Source organism: Acinonyx jubatus, chromosome D4 (genome assembly GCF_027475565.1).
Source record: "Acinonyx jubatus isolate Ajub_Pintada_27869175 chromosome D4, VMU_Ajub_asm_v1.0, whole genome shotgun sequence".
In the NCBI taxonomy this organism is placed as follows: Eukaryota; Metazoa; Chordata; class Mammalia; order Carnivora; family Felidae; genus Acinonyx; species Acinonyx jubatus.
Window position 1 is genome coordinate 30,783,803 of NC_069391.1, and position 16,352 is coordinate 30,800,154.

The following is a 16,352-nucleotide window of genomic DNA, read 5'->3' on the forward strand; positions in this document are numbered from 1 at the left end:
CCATGCTCATCACGGTAAGTGTACTCACACTCCCCGCCACCCATTTCGCCCAATATTTATCTTATTTCTCTTCAGTCTTAACAACACAGGCTTGGACTTCCAATTAATCTTAATAAGTAATGTTGATAGAATTAAAATGTAAAATATTTCTCAGTTAAAAAGTTCTTGACTTTGAATATTTATCATTTTAAGTTAAAAATAACAACTTGAGGGGGTGCCAGAGTGGCTCAGTCAGTTAAGTGTCAGACTCTTGATTTCAGCTCAGGTCATGATGTCACAGTTTGTGAATTTGAGCCCCACATCATGCTCTGCACTGACAGTGTGGAGCCTGCTTGGGATTCTCTCTCTCCCTCTCTGTTCCTCCCCTGTTTGTGTTCTCTCTCTCAAAATATAAACAAACAAACAAACAAACAAACAAACAACTTGAAATGATCCTCTATATGAAAAATTTAAGCTACAGATTTTTTTTTAAGTTTATTTATTTTGAGAGAGAGAGAGAGAGAGCACATGTGGATGAGCAGGGGAGAGACAGAAAGAAAGAGAAAGATAGAATCCCAAGCAGTGGGAGAGCCTGACATAGGGCTTGAACTCACAGACTGTACTGTGAGATCATGACCTGAGCCAAAAGCAAAAGTCAGATGTTCAACTGACAGAGATACCCAGGCGCCCCCAGACCTTTTTTTAAAGTTGTTATTACTGTTTCTTTTTTAAATTTTTTTAAAGTTTATTTATTTTTTGAGAGAGCATGAGTAGGGGAAGGGCAGAGAGAGGGAGACACAGAATCTGAAGCAGGCTCCAGACTCGGAGCTGTCAGCACAGAGCCCGATGCGACACTCGATCTCATGAACTGTGAGATCATGACCTGAGCTGAAGTCAGACACTCAAATGACTGAGCCACCCAGGTGCCCCAAAGCTGTTGCTACTGTTCTTTATTTTTATCACACAGTGTGTGTATAAATGTGCATGCATATGTGTACATACGTACACATACATATGCACATATACACAAGTACACATACCTATGCACATATACATACATACAATAGACCTCTAAAAGATGAATGTGACACGGCGAAGTGCTGACGTGCCAGCTAGGTCAGGATGTGTTAGCAATGCAATGATGTGCTTAAGCTCCTTGAAGTACAAGGAGTTATTCAGAAGCCATCAAGGGTAAAAAGGTACCTTCGTAGCAGGTCAAATTGTAATTTCCTCCAGCATCCCTACAGAATAACATGATTGATTCTTGAATGGAGTTGAACAAAAATATTTCTGACCTAATCTTTACTCCTTCAACGATGGCAATCCCTAAACCCCTCTTTACCAGGATCTGTGTTGTCACCTCATCCATCTCTTCACAGATTTTTCTGGAGGCCTCACGGGGCAGTCAAGAGTGACTGAGCTGCATGTTCTCTTCTCAGACCAAAACTGCAGGCAAATATTTCTTTCCAAACTGACCCGCATTTCTGGTTCTCTCCATGAATATATGGACTCACAGAAGTTTGGAGAAAGACATACAATGCTGATGAAATACATTATTTAGTCAAAGTATCACACACTTTTTTTCTGCCAGTATTTAACCTCCTGTGCATACCATTAAAACAGCGGTACATTTGTGTATGAGGAGCTCATGACTACACTAACTCTCCTTCCTTTTTCAGTGTGTTTCCTTTTTTAGGGACAAGGCATTATTAGACTCAGAATCTGATTGGGAGAAGAGCAGTGGAAGGTTGTGAAAATGAATTGCAACCAAAACAACTTAAGGTAAAAATGGATATAGAACATTTTTTTTGATAAAGAACATTCTATATACAAAATGCTAAGTAGTATTTCCCCAAGCTTCAGGAGAATATAGATTTTCCCATGGTTGCTTCAGATAATGAACAGGAAAGCACACTGTAATCATGTCTGAACCATGACTTTTAATTTATAAAGTTGACATTGATAAGTGTTAGGAAGATAGTATCTGTTTATAAATTTTAGGTTCCTGTGCATTTACTATTTTAATATTAACTTTAAAATTGCTACAACGTATATATAACAGAGGGTAGGTGGGGGGGATGGGTGAAATACGAGATAGGGATTAAGAGTACACTTATCATAGTAAGCACTGAGTAACGTATAGAATTGTTGAATCAGTATATTGTACACCTGAAACTGATATAACACTGTATGTTAACTACACTGGAATTAAAATGAAATGAAATGAAAAAAAATTTCTACAATGTATACAGAATGTCAAACACATGCCTTATTTTAAATTTCCTATAGTGCTTATTAAAAGCACTTGTAAGGGGTGCCTCGGAGGCAGTTAAGCGTCTGACTTCAGCTCAGTCCATGACTTCACAGTTTGTGAGTTCGAGCGCCACGTGGGGCTCTGTGATGACAGTTCAGAACCTGGAGCCTCCTTCACATTCTGTGTCTCCCTGTCTCTCTGCCCCTCCCTCTGCTCATACTCTGTCTCTGTCTCTGTATCTCTCTCTCAAAAATAAACATTAAAAAAATTTTTAAAAAGCATTTGTAAGAATTATATCTTTCTCTGAGTGCTAACTCAAAAAAATTTTATGCATTTTTGGTATTCCAATAAGCTCCTGATTTATTAACTAGCATTATTAATACATTTACAGGCTTGAAGAGGTATAAAAGTGGCTAAACCATTATAGAAATTCTGACAAACTGTAGGAAAAAATGGCAAGTTAGCCTTCAGGAGTGATCAAGTAGACCATGAAAGGAAATACCCACTGTGACAAAGATGGACAGAGAACACAGAAGACTGAGAATAATGATTGGAGAAAAGAGAAACATCCTAAGAAATCTAATAGCACTCTCAGGTATAAATACCTAACAAGTTGTTATCAGGAAGGAAGAGAGTTACGGTGAAACATGCATTACACCAGACAAGACCATAATGCACTTGTAATCAGTCCTTATCACGCACATCTCTCAGATAGGTCATTCGTATTCGAAGAAGACAGTTTCCTATGTTTGTACTTCAAATGATCCCTGATAACTCAAAGAAATATACTTTTGACAATATTTGCATATACAATCTGAAACCTGTCATTATATTCTGATACTAGTATATGGCTCTCTTAAGAGTTTGATCACTGTACTCATTAACTGTTGGAACTGAGAAGAATGGGGTTGGTAATTACATTTATTCTAAAATAAAATACACAAACATTTTAATAACTATTATTACACTTTCCTGGATTTACCTATATTACTCTGAGTATAGTTGGTATTCTGAATTATCACCATTTAGATTATAGGAAATACAGGAGGTATCTCAAAGGCAGTAGAATGTAAGAGCTAAGGGCAAAGGATATAGAGTTAGACTTGAATTTGAACTCTAGCTGTGTAATCTTGGGTAAGTTAATTCACTTCTCTGTGTTTTGGTTTCTTCATCTGTAAAATGGGGGTGATCATATCTACCTCATAGGCTTGTCACAAGGATTAAAACAATTTAACTATGTAAAGCACTTAGCACAGTTCCTGGCATGCAATAAATATTCGATATTTAATAGAATAATATCTACCTCATGTATTTACCCACCTATCCATCCACCCCCACTCCCTCCCTATTGGTTTTGTTTTTCTAGGGAACCCTAAGGTACCTTTTCAGTTTAGATTCTAAGGTGACTCTTTCTGTCCAAAAGACTAAAATCCTGCAGCATATGAACCCGTGAGGAGCTGAAGTCAGAGAGGGACAGAAGTGCTCCATCAGCAAGCCACGCCCAGGGTTAAGGAGGAGGGTATAACTAGCATAGTTTCAATGTTTTATCCGGAGTGGGTATGCCAAATAAGCAATCCACTCACAGAATATTCTCTAGCCAAAGGCCACCAGAAACACACCTGTAGTTGAACATGCTGGGTCTGTTGCCTGTCGCAGAGAGGGAGAATGCACAGCAATGGGGAACTGTGGGGTGTCTCAGGAAAAGGGTTTGAGCAAGGGCTTGTAGGACTGGGGCTTTGATTGAGTGATTTGAGGAGTGTCTGAGGAAGCAGGCTTCTCTCTGGAGTGGGTACTTTCAGAAAGCACAGGAAGGGTTATGATGGTCTCAGTGAAGCTCATCTAAGGGCAGGGCAGAGCAGAGAGAGACTGAAGCTGTAATTGGCAAAGAAACAGCAATCCCTCTTAGCTGAAAGAGGGGATATTTGGGATTTTGTGGCTTGGACAAAGTTCATGTTTTACCTGTGTTTAGATGTGATTTCAGAGTGGTCTTGTTTTTGTCTCAATCCAAAATAGCCACAGAATGGCCTTGCCTGATGTTGATGTCCTGTGAAATTGTGTGTGTTCAACAGGAGAACACCAAGGCCTAGCTGACGGTACTGTGCTAGCTCCTGGGAGTCAGGGCACTTTCTCCTTCTGTCTTAATGAAGCTCATTTCTGGCTGAGTGGGTGACCCCTTGTGAAATCTCCAGTCCTATCTTTTCGATTATTATTCTCAGCAGCAACATCAGAATTCTGAAATTAACCAGGGGCTCATAAAGTCATAATTATAATTATAGCATGAGTATCAAATTAAATTTAATTAAGATTAAAAATGGAGGGATGCCTAACTTTCACTGTGAAGATGAAGAAGAAAATTTCATTCTTCTTCCAAATTCTAGGTTTTAAATGCCTTTGTTTTTTACAAACAACAATGACCAACAGCAATGGGTAAATTTCATAACAATAATATGATACAAGGTTAATGTGGGAAAAAACTGATGAGAGATTATAAATCCTTGTATACTTAAAACCCATTATAAAGAACAGGAGGAGAAAAAGAAGGCAAGTTCAGCCCCCTGCAAAGGGCTTCGGAGAGAAGGGTGGGGGGGTGGAGTTCACAGACTGTCTGTTCCTAACCACTGGTTATTTTCTACACAAACCCCACCGAGCCCAGGGATCTCCTGTGCCCCCTGGATTAAGGAGCTAGAGGCCTCTGAGCAGCTGGTGTCATTATCTACACATGTCTGTATCTTTTCCCAGATGATCCCCTTAGTGCTCTGAAGAAGTAGTGCGGGCAGGTTCCATGAATTTCTGTGAGGTGCATACAATTCGTAGCTTCTCCCCCCAAGCAAGTGGCACTTCTGCCTGTGCAGAATGCTGCTGTATGCTTCACTGCAGCACTAACCATTGTTTATGGTGTTAGTAAAGCATAGCTAATGATCACAACTCAGAACAATTATCAGGACATAGCAAATGTACATAACATTTGGTTGTTTAATTCTAAAAACCATTCTACATCCAAAGGAAACTCCAGAGGTTATGGCACGAATCCATATACTTCCAGGAAGTACCACCCATTCTTCACATCTAAGGCTCCGTTATTCCTGGCCTCATACCTGGGTTAACAATCACAGCACAATCAAACTGTCTGCAGGAATCAGTGTTAATCTTGAAGACAGAGCAAGTGATTAGATCAGCAAGGCCATGATCCAGAATAGAATTGATGTTCTATTTTTAAAACTTCTCACTGGTAAAACAATCACATTTGTAGAAATTCCTTAGAGGGACTATCTCAGTAGCTGAAAGATGGACAAATCTGGAACGGTCAGATTCCTTTATATTCATTTGATGTGGAAATCAAGACAATTGCACTGTCAACTGCTCACAGTATGTTGTTGATTTTACCTATGTGTCTTTATAATCTGGACCAAACCTATGTCCTTCATTGTCAATTGTTTGATCGTATCTTTCCGATCAACAGACGATGGAAAGGAGATTGTGTAAAGGGAAGCAGCAGCAGATTATTGGGCTGTGGAGGTGCTTGCTGGTGGACAGAATATGCCCAAGAAATCTGAGAAAGAAGCCTAAACAGAGAGATAAATAACAGGTATTTCTTCCACTCCACAATAACCTTAAAAATTCGTCTTGTCTATCACATATTCTGCTGAGACACCCACAAAGCACACATATCTACCAGACAGGAAAAACTCACAGAGGAAAAAGGTCTGACTCTTTGAACCTCATGCCTTAGCTTATTTGTTTAGCTTCAGAGGAAGCTTTGTAAAGAAACTCACAATATAGTTGTTGTAAATGAAATGCAGAATATGGGCTCTCAAACTTTTATGTACCAGAATCACCTGAGGGCTTGCTAAACACTGATCACAAGGCCCACCCCCTAGATTTTCTGACTCATTATGTCTGGAGTGGGAGTTGTAAATTTGCATTTCTAATAGGTTCCAACGTGATGCTGACGCTATAGGCTGGAGACTTACCTTTGAGAACCATAAGCCTAGTTATTACTTTCTAAGCTAAGGGCAGCCTCTTCCCTGGTCCAAGGTTCTCACAGGTATGCTCAATAAATGAGAAAAACAAGGCAAAAAGAGACTAAATGGCATAATGGCATGCCCAACTTGGATGTTCCCTTTTTATTTATTTATTTATTTTTAACTTCGCCAAAGCGGGAGCTGCTAAAGGGAGTGGTAGTGGTCAGAGAGATCCATCATTGTAAATGTGAAAGCCAAATTACAGTTTACAACTAATTAGAATTTGTGGGGGTCTTTTACAAAACCACTCCAAAGGAGTCATTAGAAATGTTCTATATCCTTTTTCTGACTGTGGTGGAAAAATGCTTAATGGAATTACCTTTACAAATGTATTAATTTATTCTACCCCGAGGATTTTATATCCAGTGATTTGGCAAAACTAATCTGAACTAATAACAGACACGCATTTACTGAGACTAAGCAAATTTTCCAGTAGAGAGATACTTAGCCACTTGGAACAAATGAAGTTGAGGTATAAAGATGAAAGAATAGCTGTAATGTCCAAAAGAGGTACTAATGTTTACAGAGAGAGCAGCACAGATTGACTAAAATGCAAAGCAGAAAGGCGTGCTGACAGAGAAAACCATCACAAAGGGGGTAGAAAGCCCAGTACTACCACTACCAAGAAATGTTCAATCACTGCCAGATGCTCAGGCTCAAGGGGCATTCTCCACACATGTGTCTCTTAAGGAAGCCTGAGTGCCGGCCGCACCTTCTCTGAGTCCCTGGTTCTCTTTGGTGGAGTCAGGCAGACAATGACTGCCTGTTCATTTCCATCCTGTCGGCCCTTTAAAAATCCTAAATTGATTCCACAGACCAGAGTTGGAATCTTGCAGCTTGCAGGGACCAATGTAAGTGAGTGAAATTGGAAGAACATAAGGTAATAAGTAGTCAACAGAGCTTGGTAACCAAAAACTCCACGCTCTATTTAAAGGGGAAGCTGTCTCCCAGCTCCAGGAGATTGATGCATTATGGGATGTGATCCCAGTATCACCAAATCTGTGGGGAAATAGGTTCTACTTACATAAATGGGTTAGAAAAAAGCTTAGGGTGGAAAACTGCCACCACGGGGCAAAAACGCCCGAGGTTAGCTAGCCATAGATCGTAATGGAATCACGAGTAACTTGTTAATATCACCTGCAGGAAATTACTTTCCATATGGCACCAATGTACCTTGATCACAAACTCCGTTTGCTCCCGAGACCCTTTGCTTCTTACACACACGAGTTAATGATTACTGTCTGATTGTTTTCTCCATGTTCACATATGTAAGATCTTGTTTTCTTCACATTCACCTCAATAAATACGGAGATGAAACCCGTTCTGGGCTCTTGTCTCCTCCTGGACGTTAGCCTCTCTCCTGTTCAATTCTGTATCCTCTCTCTTGCTGGACAAGAGAGAACTCCAGACTCATAGTCTGCGACACAGATCTTCCAATTTTTCAAGAGGTATCAGAACTTGGATTTTCATGTAAAGTTTCTTGACTGTTAAAATAGTGTGTGACCCAAACAAAATATGTTTGTAGGTAGAACAGGGCCATTAGCCTTCTAATCTGGGACCTCTCCTTAGGCTTCAGTAAGTCCTTCCCTGGTCCTCACTCTTTTCCTAGTTCTCTCACTGCTTACTTCTTGATATGTATTTTGGCTGCCCCCCCCCCCCCCGCCTTTGAAGTACTCCTTCCATTCTCAAACTCACAGGCTCAGAATTTTTCTTCTAATTCCTGAAGGATAAGCCAGATTCATCATGGTTTCTTCAGGAATTCTTTGATTACTTCATATACTAAAATACAGTCCATTTGTGATGAATTGCCATTGGTGGTGAGTGGTAGTGGCCTCATGTCACATAGGCTGAAGCTGGCATAAGGTTCTACCCTCCCCCCCAAATTTACCCTCACGTTCTCCTCACCTCCCATCATTCCATCTCAGGCCCCTGGAAAAACACTTTGAAAATGCAGTGCGGGTTCCAAGAAAAGCACTCTACCCAACTGTTCAGAGTATGAAGACTGTCACAACACAGCTGGCAGAAACCACATCACTGGAAAAAACCTGAATCAAAGAATTAGAGGGTATGAAGACAGCTCTCTTCAATTCCCAATTCAGGTACTGATAAAGGACAGAGGGAAGCCCTTGTAATAATCCTGCAGGTCAGTGTGGTCCAATGCTTCTAGTTCCTTCTCTGTTCCATTCTTCTTCATTTCTTGTAAGAGGAGCAAGTGAGAGGAAGGGAAGGGGGTCGGATATTTAGATTTTTCTTGAGAGTTTAATCATTCACTGAACCAATATTTATTACCTTGTATTTGTTATACATGGAGGTTACAGTCAATTGAGACATAATAAAAAAAAGCAAACAAAAAATTAAGATAATTATAGATTATAAAAAGCATAACTTTGCAAATAATTGAGAAAAAGTAAATAATCACAGAAGAAAAAATCTCTTAGCACACATGCATTTGTTGCCTGTCCATACTTCTGACCTAGGTAGAGGTGATGTCCCTTTTGGAGGGATTCGAATGGGGAGGGGCTATGTTCACTCTAAGTCCTGGGTAGGCAATGGAGGGGTTGCTATGGTGGTCCACTTTATGCCTTTACTGAGGATGTCAAATCCTAAGTTACTATAGACCTGGTGATGCTAGGACCCTCTTCTTCCCAAGTGAGTTCCTGGAACAGCTCTGAGTTCTTAGAGGAAAGGGTAGCTCCAGGTATTAGTGGTAGTCACAGGGGAAATATAATTAGCCCATATACAGTTAGACATATACCAGTTTAGCAGGAAAACCTGGGTGTCATAGCTGGAGGTGGAATCAGTGTTCATATTCAATCCCCTTATTATTTTATTTTATTTATTTGTGGGGGAGTGGGGCAGACAGAAAGGGAGAGAGAGAATACCAAGCAGGCTCCATGCTCGGCACGGAGCCCAATGCAGGGCTCGATCTCACAACTGTTGTAGAGATCACAACATGAGCTGATATTAAGAGTCAGATGCTTAACTGACTGAGCCTCCCAGGCACCCCCATATTCAATCCCTTCCAAGAAGATAATCTGCTGGCAAAGAGTCCAAGTTTACACCTATCTTTTTCCTGTCCCCACTTTCAGCCCTTTGCCATAGAGCAAGAGAACCATGGGCAACCTGCTTGCATCACAAAAGTACTAAGCAAAAATTGTACCTGATCAGAGAGTTCAGACTCCGGGAGAAAGCTCAGGCTGCAGAAGGGAGCAAATGGAATCTCAGGTGAATACGTCAAAGCAGCAGCTACTTGACTAAACACCCTCAGATATCCTTCCTCAAGAATCACTGGATAAGGACTGTACTCAAAGTGAACTTGTAGGAAGTTAATCAGAAGGCCAAGGGTGTGGGCCTTGAAATCACAGGATGTGTGTGTGTGTGTGTGTGTGTGTTTGATGTACAACCAAGTCTGGTCCACTACCTTCCTTTCCAGAGTATGGGTTCAGACATTTACAGATAGTCTTTGTTGTATTACAAAAGATTAAGTTAAAAAGGCCTCCAGATAATCATAAATCAGTAGTTGTTAAACCTTTTTCCACCTTATCACGTTTGAGAAATAGCCCAGCTCCTGTACATCTTTAGTCACTGTGACCTTAATTCTCATTCTCCAGAATCCCTGGGGAAACATGTTGGTATAATTTGTGGGGACACTTCTCTTACCCCCATGACTATCTTACCCACTTCCAGTCATCAGTTGAGATTCTGAACATTTCTCTAGGTCTTGCTCACAATGATAATAAAGTTTATGATTCCTAAACTGAGTAAAACTAAGCAAACAACACCTCTTTGTTTAAGCAAAACTTCTTTTTGTTTGAGCCTGTGTATTTCACACAAGCACAGAAGTTCAGGACACTCAGGTAACATTTATGGGACAGTTTACATGTGTATCACTTCAGTGCAGGCAGAGGGCCCAGTACAAAGAAAAATGTCAATAAATATGTATTTAATAAATGCTAATTAAGTAAAATATCTAACATTTCTAAGGTCAAAGGCTAGTCCATGATATTTTAGACTTTTTAAGTAGCTATATTTGTCATGTCCAAAGGGAACTGTCAACACGAATTTAAACATAAAAAAATAGGTGAAAATACAAAACAAAATGCTTAAATGCATACATGCCCTAAATAACGATGACCTTCAAGTGTGTATCACATATCTATTGGCTATTTTCTTGTAGATGACAAAAAATTATCCATGATTTACTTCTATTTAGAAACACTCAATTTCTGGCATCGACAAGACCTCTTTTTAGAAGAGGTTTTTCAAAAAAATTTATCAGATGAGCTTCTCTAAAATAGTTTTTCTCAAAATAAGACCCACCTGCCAACTGCATTTAGAATCACAGGGGGTAACTGTTTAAAGTATAGACTCCTAATTAACTATTTTCTTCACATCTAATCTTCGAGGAGCTAGGAATCTACATTTCCAATCCTTCTAGTGAGAAGTTTTAGAGCCCTTGCACAAAGACCTTGAGGGTAAGGAAAATAATTTCCAAAAAAGAAACAATAATAAAACTATGGGAATACAAATATATGTGTATACATATACACATACACATATATACATACACACACATACTATTGGGTAATAAAACTATGGACAACATAAGTACCTTAAAGGTTACAAATCTGGCACTGTAATTATTAAAATAAAATCCATAAGAAACTGTAGAAAGCTGTTTACCACACTTTTCCCCACCCCAGCACGCGCACACACGCGCGCACACACACACACACACACACAGGCCTTCTCTCCAAAAGACAGAACTTAAACTTCTTTCAGAGACCTAATAAAACTGAACATTACCTACTTCATGATTCATTCTAGACTGGACTGAACTGGGGGTGAGCACAGGCTCCTCTCCCTAGATGTCCCCAGTTGTTAAAAAGTTCCAAAGTTGAATTTGACTCAAAGGTCTACTGGGATCTCAGATATTCCTATTAGCCCAATAAGAACATGTAGATCCCTTTAGAGAAGGCAGAGAGCCTCAGAAACCCACTCACTGCTTCCAGGGTCCTAAAGACCCAGTCTGGAGTGGGGTTGGTCTCCAGGGAGATGAACAGGTACACACAGTGGCAACGCACTGGCAGAAGGGCCTGGCTGTGGCTTTGCTTTCTCAATACTTGGGGGCAGCAGCTGCTGAGTGCCCATAAACTTGGCTGGAACTCAAAACCAGAGCTAATAACAGTCTTTATCGTCAGCTGAGTATCAGCCAAGCCTAGGCATTTCCCACCGAAGTGGGAAGATCAGAGCCAGGATGATTAGGGGTAGTGCTACCCTAGAATGTGAATCTTTCTTCTCTTTGACATATCTTTCACAATATGATTTTTATCCTTACCTTGAAGCACCTGATTTTCCTTATTTGTAGTGTGATGTAAAGTCCTTAAAGATAGGGGTTGGCTCAGGTGAGCCCACAAATCCCCAATGGGTTTGAGCTAGTTGCTACTACCCCTTAACACAACATCCTAACTCTTGGGAACAAATGATAAAACCTTACATTTAGTAGGGTATAAGACCAACATTCAGGCTAAACCAGAAAAAAACCCTGCAAGTGTGATTTTTTTTAATATTAAGAGATAGGGAGTCTTTTCATACTAGCACAATCCTGCTCAGTTTATGAAGACCAATGGGAAATTAAGAGAAACTTGCATCACATGGGGAAGCAACCTTAGGTTATTTTCACACATCTTCAGCTGACATTCATCTCTATAGACCATTTAATCATGCCAGTCACAAGAAAAACAAGATATAATTTTCTTTATCAAATTTCTTTCCCTGTTCTGATCCTACTCGGAAAATATACTCTCATTTGTAAGCGGGAGAAGAAAACATGTGCTTTCAGGGGAGTACAATCATTTGTAAAGGATATATTCTGAATGCCATAAAATTTTGTGTTTTCATTTCTGGAGTAAAAATAACTATAGAATAAATAGAGACCTACAAATGTTACAGAAATAAATATGTATGTTTGCACTTACATATAAGTCTGTATTTTTTCTCGTCACCCCTTACTTGATCCCTGTAACGAATATAAGTCCCATTGCTTTATTTCAGAGGTGAATCCTGCTCAAAGTGGGAAGAAACCTTAGTGTTCAATCTGTACATTTTACAGATCAGCAAAATGGGGCCTAGAAGGTTTAGAGGGATTTCTGCAAGGCTACACAGCTACAGAGGCACATTGGAAAGAAGAAAACCTAAACTCCTTGACTTCTGGCCCAGCACTGTTTCCAAAGGACCATGGAATATTTTTGCTCAAAGTCTCTACTGTGATCCCATATTGCTTGGTTTAAAAAGCATAAAAAGTACTTTTTTTGCTCCATCTGTAACATGGCTTGTGTCTGGAAGACATACCAGTAGTGTGACTAAGTTAGAAGAAAAATTTCCCTGCTACTGGTTTTAGAAATGACACTGTCGCCAAATCATTCAGTCCTGACAAAGCTGATGCTGTTGAAGATCTGTAACTGCAGAAGATGAACAAAAAACCAAGGATTTCAGTTTTTAGGGCCATTTGGGACATTATATTAGAACTCTTGGGAAATTCCTTTCAATTCTGTACGATAAGGGTTTGTTGAGCATTATAGCAGCGGTGGTCAGTGTCCTGCTCATGGTCCTTTAGCCCTCACTGTTTTCTTACAATTTTTTTTTAACGTTTATTTATTATTGAGAGACAGACACAGGGCATGAGCAGGGGAGGGGTAGAGAGAGGGGGAGACATAGAATCTGAAGTAGGCTCCAGGCTCTGAGCTGTGAGCACAGAGCCCGACGCGGGGCTCGAACTCACAAACTGGGAGATCATGACCTGAGCCAAAGTCGGACGCTTAACCCACTGAGCCACCCAGGCGCCCCTGGGTTTTCTTATAAAGTCACTCTCTGACTGAGGGTTTTCTGAGGAGTGAGAATGCACCGGCTGCTTGCAGAGCTGGTCGAAGTGCCCAGGAGTCAATGCCCCTTGGAGTAAACGTCAAACAACAATGCAGCTATCATTGCTACCATCGTTCCCATAAGCAACAATACATATTCACCATAGGATGAATACTGCGACTTTCTCACTCCTTATGGGGAACCCTGAGGCATATTCCAGGCAACCTTCCAGAAGTTTCCAACTGCACTGGGAGCCCTGGGTCTCCACAATGGCACCTGCATTTCAGTGCGCCCTGTATGAGCTTCATTCTTTTTCTATTTCCTTGCTCTTTACAGGTACTTTCAAACTACTTGTGCTCAAATCTTTGTTTTAGAGTCTGTTTCTGGAGGAATCAAAATGAGGACCAGCATATACTCTGTACAAATCATTTTGCCATAATAGGTACCAAGAAATATGAAGATAAAAAAGATATCATCCTAACCCTCAAAAAGTTTAGGTCAGACAGCAGTAAGACTTTTACATATATAACTCCATAGGGAAGACAAGAGAAGACAGTACTTTGGGAGGGGACTAGAAATATATACAATAAAAATATGTTCAGTAATAAAACATTCGCACAATGAAAAGTGGAACTGCCATTAAGAACTCAACATAAAATTCTCTGTAGTGTGAAGGAGTCAACAGCCTAAGTAGTAACATTACACACATCAAATAAAGGTCCTGAGGTACCGAGGTCCTGAGTTCACTTGGAAATCTGTGTCGGAGAACCCGTCACAGCTCATTCATGCAAGCTTGAAGGACCAATCCAAAAGGAAAAATTCCATACAACCCAGACTGTTTTTTAGTGCCAAGGGTAGACACATAAACCTCCAAACTGGTTGGACAAGATTCATTGGCTATTTTCCATCTTGTGTGTGTGTGTGTGTTTTTTTTTAACATTTATGAGAGAGAGAGAGAGAGAGAGAGAGAGAGAGAGAGAGAGAGAACGCACGCATGCACAGGTAGGGGAGGGACAGAGAGAGAGAGAAGGAGACACAGAATCCAAAGCAGTCTCCAGGCTCCAAGCTGTCAGTTCAGAGCCCGATGTGGGGCTTGAACCCATGAACCATGAGATCATGCTCTGAGCTGAAGCCAGACGCTCAACTGACTGAACCACCTAGGCGCTGTGCATCTTGTGTTTAAAGAATGTCAAAACGATCTGTTTTTTCATTCGGTTCTGTCAAAACAGACTAATTTCTGTGGAAAGCAAACAAGTTAAACAGTTGAATTTTGTGTATGTCATTAGGTTGACAAGCCAGTCATTTGAGTTTTCACTGGAGCTAGTGGCCATGCCAAAGTTGGCCAAATGTTTGCGGGTCAGAGACATCAGCTACACAGAATTCTATAAATAATGCTCCTTCAGCCCAAGACAGTTACTGGACAGAAATGACAGAACAGAGCAAGTTAAACAAGAGTATATGAAAAGAAACCTCAAGGGCATTCCTGAGCTGATAAAAGCTGGCTTTGTCATAGTGTGTGCTTCTAGCTGGGGTGTTGTGTGAGCCTATGGGTAGGGAGTATCCACCTGCCATGTGCCAGGCACCTTAAAAAAACTCTATTTAATCCCCAAAACAACCTAGTGAAGGAAGCATTATTATTATCATTACCCTTTAATGAATGAGAAAATGGAAATCTGGAGATGTTCAGTAATTTGCTGAAGGTGATACAGCTGTTTTGCCAAACCCTTAAATCCAAACTTTTCCCCAAAATATCATGCTGTCTTCCTTTAGAGCTGACAAGAAAGACACCAAATTTTATTTTCAAAGTGTTTTGTCTTAGAAGATACTAAAGATGCATTTGAACAACCGTCAGCTGAGAGGAACTTAGATTTTAGTAATATACAGTTGAAATTCTTAGTCAAATAACATGTAGTCCCTGGGAAAACATGTGTTTAAAGTTCCCCCCTCCCCTTTTTTGGCTAACCATTCTTTTGTCTATTATCAAAGGAAAATTAATTCCTAAGTCATCCAAATTCCATGTTGCATATATAAAATTAATATTCATCTCCTGAAAACCTGAATTTTTTTCTCAAGGAAAAGCTGCAGGATTTAATATCAAGTGATTAGCATACTTTGAGAAGGATGTTGAACACATTAGATTTTATAGAAGGATGAACACCCACACAGAAATGACAGCAGACAATAGAAAAAATTGCCTAAATTGGCTCAGTTTTAATTGGACAGATTTAATAAAATTTCCTACATCAAATCTCTTTAAAAAATTTTTAGGGGCACCAGGGTGGCTTAGTCAGTTAAGCATATGACTCTTGGTTTCAGCTCAGGTCATGATCTCACATTTCGTGAGTTCAAGCCCCACATTGGGCTCTGCGCTGACAGTGAGGAGCCTGCTTGGGATATTCATTCTCATTCTCTCTCTCTCTCTCTCTCTCTCTCTCTCTCTCTCTCTCTCTCTCTCTCCCTCCCTCCCTCCCTCCCTCCCTCCCTCACTCCCCCCCTTCTCAAAATAAATAAATAAACTTAAAAAAAATTTTTTTAGCCCTCCATTCTTTAAGTCTTATCCTCTAATTCGGTTGCAATAAAGTTTTTCTACTTCATATAAATTTTCTCTGCCTTAATTTGCATTCCCCCCAAAGTGGACCTTGAGACAATGATGTGAGTCCAAGCAGATTATTTGAGAAATGATCCCAGGAAGCAGGTGAGGGGGTGAGGAAGGGAAGGGTAGGGTGGAGGGAGGGCACAGGGCAAGGGAGCTAGGGAAGGGAGGAAAGCCAATAAAGATACATTGATGGTTAGGTTATTTCCAGGGCAACTGGCATTATACCTTGCTGGGGACCTCTCAGAGACTATACCAAACTCCCTTCCAAATGGTCCCACTGAGGATTGTTTATCCACCATCACTCCTCCTTCAAGAGTAACTTGGTCAAGAGTAATTGGGAGTAACTCCCCAACAATCACAGTCTACTCAACTTGTCAGGCCTAGCATGCGTCTACTGCCAGATGACAGACAACAGGGAAACTGCATGCTTGTTCAGTACTATTTGCAAATGCCCTCTGGATGGATCAAGAGAAAATGGGCAGTGCACTGCCAGCATCTGCCTAAATTGGGTCTGTTGGTGTATATGAGCCAACTTTACATAAGAATGACCTGAAAAACTTAGAAAAATGCGTCTCTCTCACCTCCCTCCCCCATTCTGATTAAGATCAGTGGTTGGGTTCAGGGATCTGAATTTTTTATT

At 40.4% G+C, this 16,352-nt stretch overlaps 1 protein-coding gene and 1 long non-coding RNA gene across 7 annotated transcripts in view; one reads left to right on the top strand and one right to left on the bottom strand.

The window, feature by feature from the left end:
• PLPPR1 (phospholipid phosphatase related 1) overlaps positions 1-16,352 on the bottom strand; it is a 590,773-nt gene that overhangs the window by 93,417 nt on the left and 481,004 nt on the right. The gene's annotated exons all lie outside the window — the stretch shown is intronic.
• Positions 492-12,700, top strand: LOC128312157 (uncharacterized). Its single transcript, XR_008291070.1, has 5 exons — positions 492-1,761; positions 2,625-2,828; positions 5,694-5,819; positions 8,181-8,354; positions 9,345-12,700. It is a non-coding gene; the product is annotated as an uncharacterized LOC128312157 (long non-coding RNA).